Source organism: Anoplopoma fimbria, chromosome 21 (genome assembly GCF_027596085.1).
Source record: "Anoplopoma fimbria isolate UVic2021 breed Golden Eagle Sablefish chromosome 21, Afim_UVic_2022, whole genome shotgun sequence".
NCBI classification, from domain to species: domain Eukaryota; kingdom Metazoa; phylum Chordata; class Actinopteri; order Perciformes; family Anoplopomatidae; genus Anoplopoma; species Anoplopoma fimbria.
The window spans coordinates 14,642,251-14,654,247 of NC_072469.1; positions in this window are offsets into that span (position 1 = coordinate 14,642,251).

The following is an 11,997-nucleotide window of genomic DNA, read 5'->3' on the forward strand; positions in this document are numbered from 1 at the left end:
TGCACACATACACACACTCAAACACACACACACACCCTGAGCTGCCACTGTATCTGCAGCTTAAAGTGTCGCTGTTCTGACAGCCATCAGCAGAAATAGAGGCAAATCTTATTTACCTCGCTAGGTTTTCAATCTTTCCCTCCACCCTATTATCCCCCTCCACACCCCCACCCCTTCAGTATTTATGCCACTTTCAGGTTTTCTCTCCTCCCTATTGTCTGTTCACCCTGATTTCCTCCCAGCAGTCATGCTGATACACTAAGCAAGGGCCTTTTTAGGTGCTCGGCTACAATGACTGTTGTAGTTGAAGATCGCAGAATCTAGAACTGACATAATGGAGATTTGTGACCTGGTCCCTGTCTCTTAAACGGAATAGGGAAAATCATCACCTTTTGGGTCAACGTATCCTCATTAAACAGTTTGTATGATATTTTACAAAAGCCAGTAGGACGTGTCAATTTCCAATTGCTACATACGTATATAATGCCTTTCAAAATAAACTTCCGTCTTGACAGGAAACTACTCAGTTAGGTTAAGGCAACAACCCTACTTAGTTATGTTAGGAAATGATTGTCGTTTGGGTTAAATTAACCACTGGAGTGACAAATCAATCAACATTGACTTCTCGTATCACATGGAGAACAAACAGCTGTCTCCTGCTTGAAATATCTCCTCACCTCCCTCCCACCCTGTGTGCTTTTTTAAGTCTTTACACTTCCCTGTTCATGATTATGTGGATAACTTTTCATAAAAGTGTCGTGGGATATCTACGGAGTACGGCGCAGTTTTTTCTGTTGGTTTCGCTACGAATGTTGGATGAGACAAGTCTGTTTGGTTAGGTTCACCAAGGAGAAGAATATGTATCAGCACATCTCTATCTTGCACCTGGTACCCTGGGTGGACCATCTCCTACTGGACAATTCATCCTCAAAGCAGGCCCGCTGCCGCACCGTGTAACACGGAGCAAGCGCATGCACTCTGAAGGCCTTTGTGAAGCTGTAATATTGTGAATTTGGCGGGCAGCCTGGAATAATTAGTGTTGCCCTGGGTTTGAGTTACTGTTTGCTGGGCTCGCAGAACATTCCCTCTCAGGCTCTTTGGCTGCCAATTAACTCACACACACACGCACAAATGATCTCGCATGTGCCCCTGAGCTGTAATCGCATTACAGGTTTAGAGTGTACAAGCCTCATTTCTGTGCATCTTCTAATGGCTCGCCCTCTGATTTCCACTATATTTCGCAAACACAGATCCATCTCTGATTGTAGCGGTAGTAGGGAAAATTGTCAAGTCGCACTTTAGGCAGATTATGCTGATTTAAGAGAGGAGGAAAATTGTAACAAATCTGCAAAAAAGATGTTTAGCCTACTGAAGAAGACGATAAAGGGGTCACAGTGGATACCGTCTTTATTTGCTTTAAACAAACACAGAACTCCTGCAACATGTAGAGTGACCGAAACGCATCTGATGCATCCGAGCCGCTGGTTCTGAAGGCACACCGCGCACAGCGAGACCTAGGCCAGCCGAGCCAGTTATGCATCACAGAGGAAGCTAGATAAACGCATCATCCTCATCGCTCTCGCACAGCGATTTCCCAGTAGTGGGTCTACTTGATGAAGTGCCAGATCCCCTCCCTGTTATTCTCTGTGCGCAAGCCAAGTGTCCACATGCATGAGTGTATTCATCAGTCAGGTGGCACTAGCCTGGCTTCTTCCCCCCCCCTCCCTTCTATTCATCCCTCTCGCTGTGCCCAGGTGTGAACAGGTATTGGACTGATTTATCTCTTTTGTGCTGCTTATCAGTGAATTGTAGCGATAACCAAATTAACTCAGGGAACACAAAAACGTACACACTGTGATTAAATGTGTTGCTTGCACACAGTTGTGTTCTGTATCACATTTGCGTGGCACACTGTACAGAATATAATATTGAGTCTGCAAAAATATCTGCATGATCAATGAGTCACCCAGAAAATCCTGGACTATAATTGGCTTATGTGAAAGCAAAGGAGGGAAAAATAGAAGAGAAAACATAGCCTACATGGCATAAAGTACAAGAGGATAAAAAAAATAATTGTAGTAATCAAAACAAGGCCTGGAGCCATTGGCACGTTAGCCTGATATTTCTCTCTCTCTGACACCTGCACAAATCTTGTTGTTGCTTGCCGTTTCTTTTGTTTGGGGGCAAAAGTGATTAATGGCGAATAAAATCAGGTCTTCACATGTCGCGTGCCACGTAATTTTTTTTGTTCACTATCTTTTTGTTTTTATCTGTCACATTCACTTCTATGCAACATATAGGAGACCTAAAACCCTGAAAACATTCAGCATTTTTGCACTTTCAGTACCCTCGTCTCTAAGTCCATGGGTTGGTGGTTAAATGCCTGAAATTAAGTCTGTGGTTTAAATGAGCTTAATCGACATCAAATATAAATACTAGACAGATACTTCAGTTAATACCCCTCTTGTGAATTTTCTGTTTTTTTCGTTTTGTATAGGACTAAAACAATGCCAATGTAAAGTCAATTAGGGTACTTTTCATGGTGGATACACAAACTAAACGCATCCACATGACTATACAGTACCAGAGCTACTGACGTAGTATTAATTATTGAGAAAGACTGCTTAAGGTGGGCAGGAGGGGAGCTGGATGAGACAAACACAGGACTTTAAACCATGAGACCGGTGTTCGACACATAGTTTTGTGGTTTTGTTGCCTAAAGCTAAATTGATGTAGTAATTTAAGCTTAACCATGTTGTTTTACCTAAACCTAATAAGTTTTGTTGCCTAAACCTAACTTTTTTTGTTTTGTAACATAATGTCCCAAAAAGGAGGTTTGCCTGGCGACACGACAATAAGGACAATTCATGTTCCTGTACACAACTGTGTTGAAATACTAGTCCGCCTTTAGCTTAGTGGTGGTGACGTAAGGTCATGCGACCATAGTGTAGTACATTTATAGTCTTACATTAGCATTTTACTTCTGCCGATTTCAGTCATGCTTCAAAAATCATAAACGTTTCATACTGTAAGTCTCATAATTGTTTGCCACAGAGTTTATATTCTGCAATAATCTAAAATCAAATGGAAGGAATGAATTAATGCTAACTTCAGGTTTTGGCTCACAAAAACTTGTCATCCCTGCTCCACTTTATTAAACTACGTCCTCAAAATTACAGACTCAAACACAAAGGAGAGTGGTTAGGAAATATCCCATCCAGCCTCCACCCTTCCATTAAAGCACACAATATCTCACCTCACCCACCACACTCATCTTGACCCCATATCAACTGTGAATTCACATCATACACACCACCCCCCACCCTCTCCTTTCCTTCAGTGGTTACTCACTAAGCCATCAAGGGTTGAACTAATGAAAATGCCAGGATGAAGGGGGCCCTCTGATGAGTAACTTTGGAGTTCCTCTCACATCACTTCAAAGAAGGAATTAATAGAATTAGCTGGTCAATAGAAGGGGACTGACTGCAGACGTCGGATGGAGCTAATCATCCTCTAGAATAACATTGGCTGAGACAATGAGTCATCGCATGAGCTTTGGACAAAGTTTTCGCCTGTCAGTGAACGTTCACAGCCAGAGAGAGTCTGACATCATGACTGGATGTTTTGTGGATCACGTCAGGAATGCATTGAACAAAACCCCTTTGTTCATTCAGGCAGTTTACTGCTGGGCAATGTCCAGCATTTAAATTTACAGCTGTATATCATGTTTCACACAGAAAATCTTTCCAGGTACAAGGGGTGGACAAAATAACAAGAATGATGGTAATGCACAGAATCTTTAAGAGGTAAAAGGGCAAAAACTAAAAATAATGTGCTCAAGGTTTGTGCCTGGTAACCAGAGCATGGTACACAACATACGTGAAGCTTGAAGCTTGGTTGTACAAAACGTTGGCACAGTTACCATTGGATACTAACAGGCTGCTTCTCATTCAGAGAACAAAGCCCAGGAAGAAATAGTTGTGAGGGAATCTTATTCTCTGTGCAAAAAATAGTTTTTTCAATTGATGATGGCGCATGAGGCAGTATCAAACTTTATGCAAAAACACTAGGCACTAAGGCTGACCTGAGTGCTTCAACAGTTGTTAAGGTAATTAACATCCAAGTCAGTATTGAATCGTATCTGTTTTCTTTTTCTTTTCTTTTTTTTTTAATATCTGCACTTTCTCTGAAATCCCAAATATTACATGAAATAAGGAATAGTTATCTCCCATTATTCAATATGCATCAACATTCATTAGCCATTTTTGGTTAAATTAAAAAGGAAAATCCTTTAAGTCAGATTTTGGTACTCATCTCTAATTAGACAATATTAGCAAAGTAAAGTACAAAATAAGTAAATAATGGCCACAAGTTGAAAGGAAGTTGGACAGCTTGTGATGTCGTCACCACCCTTTTTAAATGCACAGTAAGTATAAGTCCTATACAGTAAGCTGACATTACTTTTGTGGCTGAGCATTGGCGACATTATTGACTCCCATTTGACGCCATGTGTTGTGTGGGCTGGAAAAATGTGCCTTATTTCTTATTTTATGTTGTATTGTACCAATGTGATTAAACAAACACAGCCCCTTTTTCAGATGACAGCTTTTATTAATGCTATGTCTCCAGCATTGGTCAACTACCACTCTTCTGAAAACCATCATTGTCCACTACTTCTTCCCAACAAGAGTTGGCTGGTATGAACACAGAGTCGATGCACAGCTGAAATATCGGAGCAGAGTACGTACACTTCGGCAGTTACGAGGCCAAACTACCAACCCTTGTGCTGTAATGTCTGCCTTTTGCAAGGCTTAATTAAACATGATATCTTAATTTGCACACAGATGTACCGCAAAGTAATTATAGAATATTTTCCAAAGACTAAGCAGAACGTAGTGAAATCCCCCAACTGCCTGTTGACTGGGAGAGTAAAAATAGCTCATTTAAAGCCAGTGGAAGGCTGTCTTCTTTGAGTAAGACTTCAAGTCTGGCCTCTTGGGATGAGGCTCACTGCAATTTATCACAATCGCTAATTATTCATTTTATAAGCCACTCTCTCTTGCAAAAAGGAAGGGAGAAAAAAAACACAGGCAAATACAACAATGAAAACACCACTTGCATTAGCGCTGACACGAGAGCGCAGCAATGAAAGCGCCATATGTCTGGATAGTGTGCTGCTGGCTGATTATAAGACATGTGTCTCCTCCAGAGGGAAATGAAGACTTGTGCTATTTAAGTGGAATGTCTGCTTCCAAGTCTTGTTTATTCAGGGAAGGAAAAATATGTGACTGTGTGATCACTGATCCCTTTATACTCATCATGGCATTCCAATTTATTTAATTTTTACTGTTTGTTTTTAACATGTGTTAAATCATTTCTTCAGATGACCCTTCCTGTGTGATTAACAAACACTTTATCTAATTTGGCTGAATCCAGACACACAATAAAATGCTCTGGTGTAGCTTTAGCGAGAAGAACAAGAAGTAACAGATCTAAGATCCTACTTCAAATTCAGCTCCTTGGTAGTCTGTGAATGTGTTTTTTGCCTTCATTATGTTGCAGCACATCCACATTATTCTAGGTCAATGGCTCCATTGAAGACCTATCTTGCAGAGAGATCAGCACAGGAGCTAATTACGCTAATAGGCTCCAGCAAAATGTTTGATACCAAACTACTAGCTATAATCTAAAGAGCTGATAGGAGACCACAAGCATGCGCTTGCTTTTCTTTTACTTTCATCTAGTGTTTTCACACAGTACAATATCGCATGAATTAGGAGACTCAACTGTAATTTTATGCGGCTGTAGCGCTTAAGAGACAGTAGTTTGGAACAAAAGCAGTCTCTGTTTCAGTCTGTATTTGCCTCATCAGGAAACAACAAAAATATGATGTCATTTAGTCTGCTCTATTTCAAGTAACACAGGCAACTGGCAAAACAATAATAAAACAATACCTATGATGAAAAATATATAAACTGAACAATGTGAAAGAAAAATGATTGGACAAATTAACTAGGTGCTGTTTTAATGCAAAGTCATATTCAACAACCAGCCTGAACTTGTGAAAAAAGCATCTTGCATTTCAGTAATGTTATGTCTCCTGTTTGTTTAAGTAGTATTACTGCGTTAATACAAGCCAACATTTAGCTGCTCGTCTCAGAGCTAAACCTAGAACTAAACCTAGAGAACCCAGAGCAAAGCATTCATTAAGTGAAACCAGATTTGGAATGTTTGAGAGTTTGAGAATATAAAGATGTGCACTGTCCCTGCATAAACAAGTAAAGAGTGCTTTTTAAATTAAGCTCACGGGAGGGGAAACAACATGTGTAACTACGGCAACTGCGCACAACAAAGATGGCAACAGATGTAGCCTCAGAAAGCTTAGAAAGCATCAAATTCAAAATGCATGACAAAAATGAGACCAAACTTTCAGCAACAAATGTTTTGGCTAAAATGTCAAAATGCTAAGTTGTTGATTGAATGCAGCGAGAATGACTGGATTGGGGTAATCACAATCGTTTGTCTACATGCAAGCGGGAGAGTGTCAGGGGAGCAGAAGATTCTGGAGGAATAACACCTTTCGGCCCCGAGTTGTGGAGCGGTTTACGGGCCGGCCGGAGAACTTTGAACAGAAGCAGCAGTGAGTGAACCATCTGTGTGTGTCTTTTAGCACGTTAGCAGAGCAGCTATATCAACCACAGTTCTGTGCATGCATTTCTGGAACCACAGTGTTTACAAGCACATGATTTCTGCATGTCATCGCCTGAATATGAAGGGAACACTTAGGATTGGTTCTGCTATGCAGGTTTCACAAAAAAAGAACTATAACCGTTTCCACACAGTTTTAGCATTAAAACCAGGGAGATTGTCTTCAGTGTCTAGTTTGAGAGTCAAATATACAGTATTCTGGAAACATTAATATTCCAGCTTTCTGCACGGAAGAGCACATAGTATGGCCTACAGTGTTACCGTGACTAAAGAACAATAACCTCAGTTTTTGTTTCTGCAAAACAATATGCAAAGTGGCCGCTTTTCTTTTAGGTCAACTCAAATGTTACAAATGGCAGAAAATGCATTATGAATGTTTATCAAATGCCCCCAGCCTCAAGGTAATCATTTTATATGCATTGCCATTTATATACATTCCTTTGTTGTTGTTTTTTCAAAATTAGAGCGAGGGAGGTAATTACAGTTTCTTCTCTGTCCCCCACCTCCTGTTTGAACATGAATCTGTGTCTGGATCTATTTAAAAGATGTTGGAATTACACAGTCGCCTCATTCAGAATGATGAGAAACATTGCCTCATACACAGCATACTGCAGATCACTTTCTGCACAGATGAAAGAGCTGAATACCAGGATTACATTTCCAGCAATATAAGCTGTCGCATGTGATGGCATGAATTTTGTCAGGAGAGCTATACAGAGAGGCACATAGTGTTGCAGCCACACAGAATAACACTGGTTAAAGGTTGCAAATTGGGAATCAATTGAATTGAAATGCCCTCCTGGAGGGAGAGTTCATTCAGCATGTTGTGTTATATTGAAGCAATATGTACTATAACATCACCTATCAAAGGAAGCTGGGCCACAGCTGTGAAAAATACACATTGAAGCTGGTACTGACAAATAGTAGATTACACCTATTTTGTTTAAAATTTCAAATCTGGTGGTGTTTCCGTTTTCAAGGGGTGATTCATGGTAACATAGCCTATACTGATTTAATATAGAATGATTTTAAGCGTGGCTCTGGTCTGACGGAGCTTTGAAATAATCAAACCTTTAAGCTTTTTGCAAGAAGTACATTTAAGTTGCGTGCAGACTTTACATTTCAAAAAGGGTGTAAACATTTTACTTAAAATAGGTAAACATGAAAAAGAATGAATCAAATAGCATTGTCTCCTCTGTTCAAACAACATCTCTCTTTTAAAAGCCTGTGTGTCTGTTCTTGTTGTGGCAATACCACAGCATTGTGTGCCGATTACCATTAGGCTTTTATTTTATCTTTAATATCACAACCCAAATCATAGCCATAACTAGGTCTGTACCAAGTGGTTCCAAGCTTCTAACATTCGAATTATCATCATTAAAAACCACCTTCTCTCACCTCCCTCTGTCATTCTCTCTCGCAAACATAAAAATATAACATATAATAATATTATGTTTCTATCAATATTCTGCTCCAAACCAGGCTCCATCTGTTGGCATTTAGAATTTAAAAAAGAACATTTAAATTGCAGTCAAAAAAATAAATGGGGCGGTCTAGCAGCATTCTAACAGCGCCATGAATTAGCCTACATGTATTACTACTATTTATTGCAAAAATGAACTCGTCACTAGTGCCGATTAATGAGGCTCAGCGTGCCGACATGTCACTCCACCAGAAACATATCTAAATACACAGTAGGATTCTAGACATTATTTTCTTCTTAGTTTTGATATTAACTTAATTACCTTAATATCGTAGTGGAAAAAAAACACTCGTCGTCCATCCTTTAAATCACCGGTATATACGATCTGATCGCCTTCATGAAGGAAGGACAAAAGCTGGGTGGCCTTCCTTCAATGCTCTTACGTATAATCCAAAGCATCTATGTAGAAAGAGATGAATGAGTCTGGTAAAAGGACTTCGAAGCAAACTAAATACAGAAAGTTTCCAATTCTATAACAAAAACAGCTGCACTCATTACTGAAACCATGTCTCTCCTCTGAGGTTTTGCAGACTTGTCTTGTAAAAAAATACTACTCAAGTATAACTACAGGGTCATTTGGTGCTGGACACATGCACATGCATACATGAATGGGCCTTCCTAGGTGCATTCAATTCATACAGAAAATATTAAGCCTGGGACAACAAAGATAAAATAATAAATATTCACCGTTGATGGCCAAAGCAGGAATACGCAGCATTGTGTTTGTTATGCATAAATCATCAGAAATTTACAACACGTACATTGACAAGTGCTTTCTTATAAGCTTATTCATTTCAGGGACCTAATTATACAGAAAAATAAACATTTATACAGAAATAAAATATAGTTGAAGCCATAAATATTTTTTCTCTAGAACAATTTTTGAGCTAGTTTTTAAATTCTGTTTTATTCAATTTTTACAAATGTATTTTCTCGCTTTCATTTGTTTAAAATTGTTGAATTTTTGACTTGCTGAATTCTTTTTGGGGGTTTTCTGTTGCTTTTACCATTCACACGTTGTTTTTCAGCTTGCCAGTCATCTGTGAAGCACTTAGAACGGCACTTACCTGTTTGAAAGGTGCAACACAAATAAAGTTTGATTGATTGATTAACATCAATTGATCAACATCAATCAATCAATCAATCAAACTTTATTTGTGTCGCACCTGTGTCTTTTATTTTCAGGCGACAGGGTAAAGCCTTTACATGGTTATGAGCAAACTGAATGGGAATCAACAGGTCCTTCTTAACTGGCAGCATTTTAAGCCCCCTCTCAAAAAAAAAACCATGGTTGCTCTACCACTATGGCATCCAAATCTTAATCCAATAACCAGCACAAAATGTTATACAGTATACATTAAAAATGATATACAAAACGCTCCGTGTTTTTATGACGTATTCTTAGAACAACATCCACACAATTCTGTTTGTACAGGCTACTTCTTGTGTGCCCAGCCATCAATAAATAACTGTCTCAGCACGTAGGAAAAGGCTTTATCTATCCCCTCTGTGCTGCATGCGTGGGAGTCCATCTGTTCATTTCAATAGCAGCCGAGATAGATGCGGTGCTGGGATTATTGTACACAGTGACAGAGGAACTGCATTTCAAGCTTATCTTCCCAGTAGCCATTCATATTGCCTACTTGGCCAAGTATCCTGCTTCACACACCCAAGGAAATGATTAACCAAGAGAGGCCCGATGATTGCCACCGAGCTTCACGCCAAATCTCACAACCCGTGAAACACACTTCCATTTTAATTTTGTCCACAAGCTATACGTGAGCATGGCTCCGAATTAAAATTCAGTGGCATCAACAACATCCATTCACAGAGTTTAACAATGAGTCAACAATGAGAATGCAGCATGATTGTGCTTGATAGTGCAGATATTCAATTATGATGGATTGAATGACGGCTTAGTGGGCATAATGCTGTCGCTCTTCCCTATTGGGGTTGTTTATTTTTGGCTTATTGTTTGCTGCACGCGGGGAAATTGTTAAAGTGGCCTAATAAGCGAGATGCTATTCTTCCCTGGGCTTTAAAAACAGTCCCGAACGGTTTCTTCATACAGTTGAAATATTTCCAAGTGGGTGGATTATGGATGAAACCCCTCTCCACACGCAGTATGTTAAATCGCCCTTTAATTTTTTTTTTCCCACACCTTGACCCGAAAGACAAACAGCTCAAAGCTCTCCATACCTGGGATGCACATGTCTTTAGTCTCCATGTGTTGCTATGCCAAACGTGGATTTAGAAGTAAAAAAAAAAGCAGTCCATCAGGAAAGCATGAAGGAAGTTGTCTAATGGAGGAAAGGCATGAGGGAGTGGAGGGGTGAAATTGCCTGCTAATGGCCTCTCTCTCCCAGCTGTGAGAGCTGCAGCTGTCTGGGGTTGCTGAGACAAATAGTGGTGGCTCATGTGGGGGACCACAGCATCCAGACAACAGCTCGCATTTTTCCCCTGCACACTATTTGGCCACAACAAATTAATTTTGGACCGCCTGGGAAGGAACGAGATACAGCCGGGTGTTGGCTAACAAACATGTAATGTATTTTCAGCGTGTCGTGCCTGCTCTATCAAGGAGATGGATGATTGAAAAGTTGGGCAAGTTGAAAATATATTTGCTCCAGTTGCGAGTGATTTGACGCAATGTGACCCAGAAATTATGGCTGTGAAGAAGAAAAAAAAAAAACCTGGGGAGGGAGAGAGGAGAAAGTCTGTGGATGATGGGAATGAAAATGATAACTCGTAGCCTACATTGGTGCGGGTTGGAAAAAGAAAAAACTCACTCCCAGATCATCAAAAGAAAAAAATAATCTTCAACCATCGACATCAGTGCTATGGCCAACTCAATCTTATAACCAAAGAGAGTGCCTGGATTGAATTTAGTGAGACACTAGAATGGGGCTCACTTGCATCGAGTAAAATAATAGATAAGAATGTAATCCACTTGGCAGAGACTAAGCAGAGAGCTTGAAATATATACCCCCAAAAATATATGGTCATATTAAGTTCATAATGGCCACTTCATCCCTTGAGATTTACATATAGTGCCAATGTTTAGAGTCAGTTTAGTAAGTAGAGAAAGAGAGTTGAAAGTAGGGTGTTTAGTGGTGTTAATGGTGTTTTTCATTTTTAAAAACACCACAACCATGGTCTTCCCCTGACATTAGTTTTACCTAATCCGTACCTTAAACCTAACCTTAACCCTCGGCCACTACGGGCAGCACAACAAGCTGTAAACACAACATTTACACATTATCATTTAATAAAGTTGTTCTTATGAATGTGTTAGCAAACTGCAGCAAAATTCACATACATTTGGACTTGTGTTTCTGTCCACTGAAGTACTGTAGGTATAAAAATGTACATTTATCAAAGTTTTGGTCTCCACCAACTCTTGGGCAAACTATCCAGCTTTTTAAATGCTAAATGCGAGACTGCATTTTATAGTGCAGGATATAAAACATACAATTCCATCTCTTCTAGTAACAACTGTCTGACCATTCATCGTCATTACTTTCTGCCACATTTTTACCTCCCAAATATGAAATAGAGGGGGAAAAATACATACAAAGCACTCCTTAACACACACAAACAGTAAATGCACTTTCCCAAGGAACCATGGGAATTTAGGAGTTGCATGCCATTTCTGTCGTAATGACCAACTGCCCACACATGTTGCAAAACAATGCCACATGAGCATACTAGAACATTTTACATTCATGTGCAGATTCCTCCTGGGTGTCATAAATGTGTTGTAACTTAATTGTAGTGAATCACAGCTGCTGAATGTTGACTCCCAT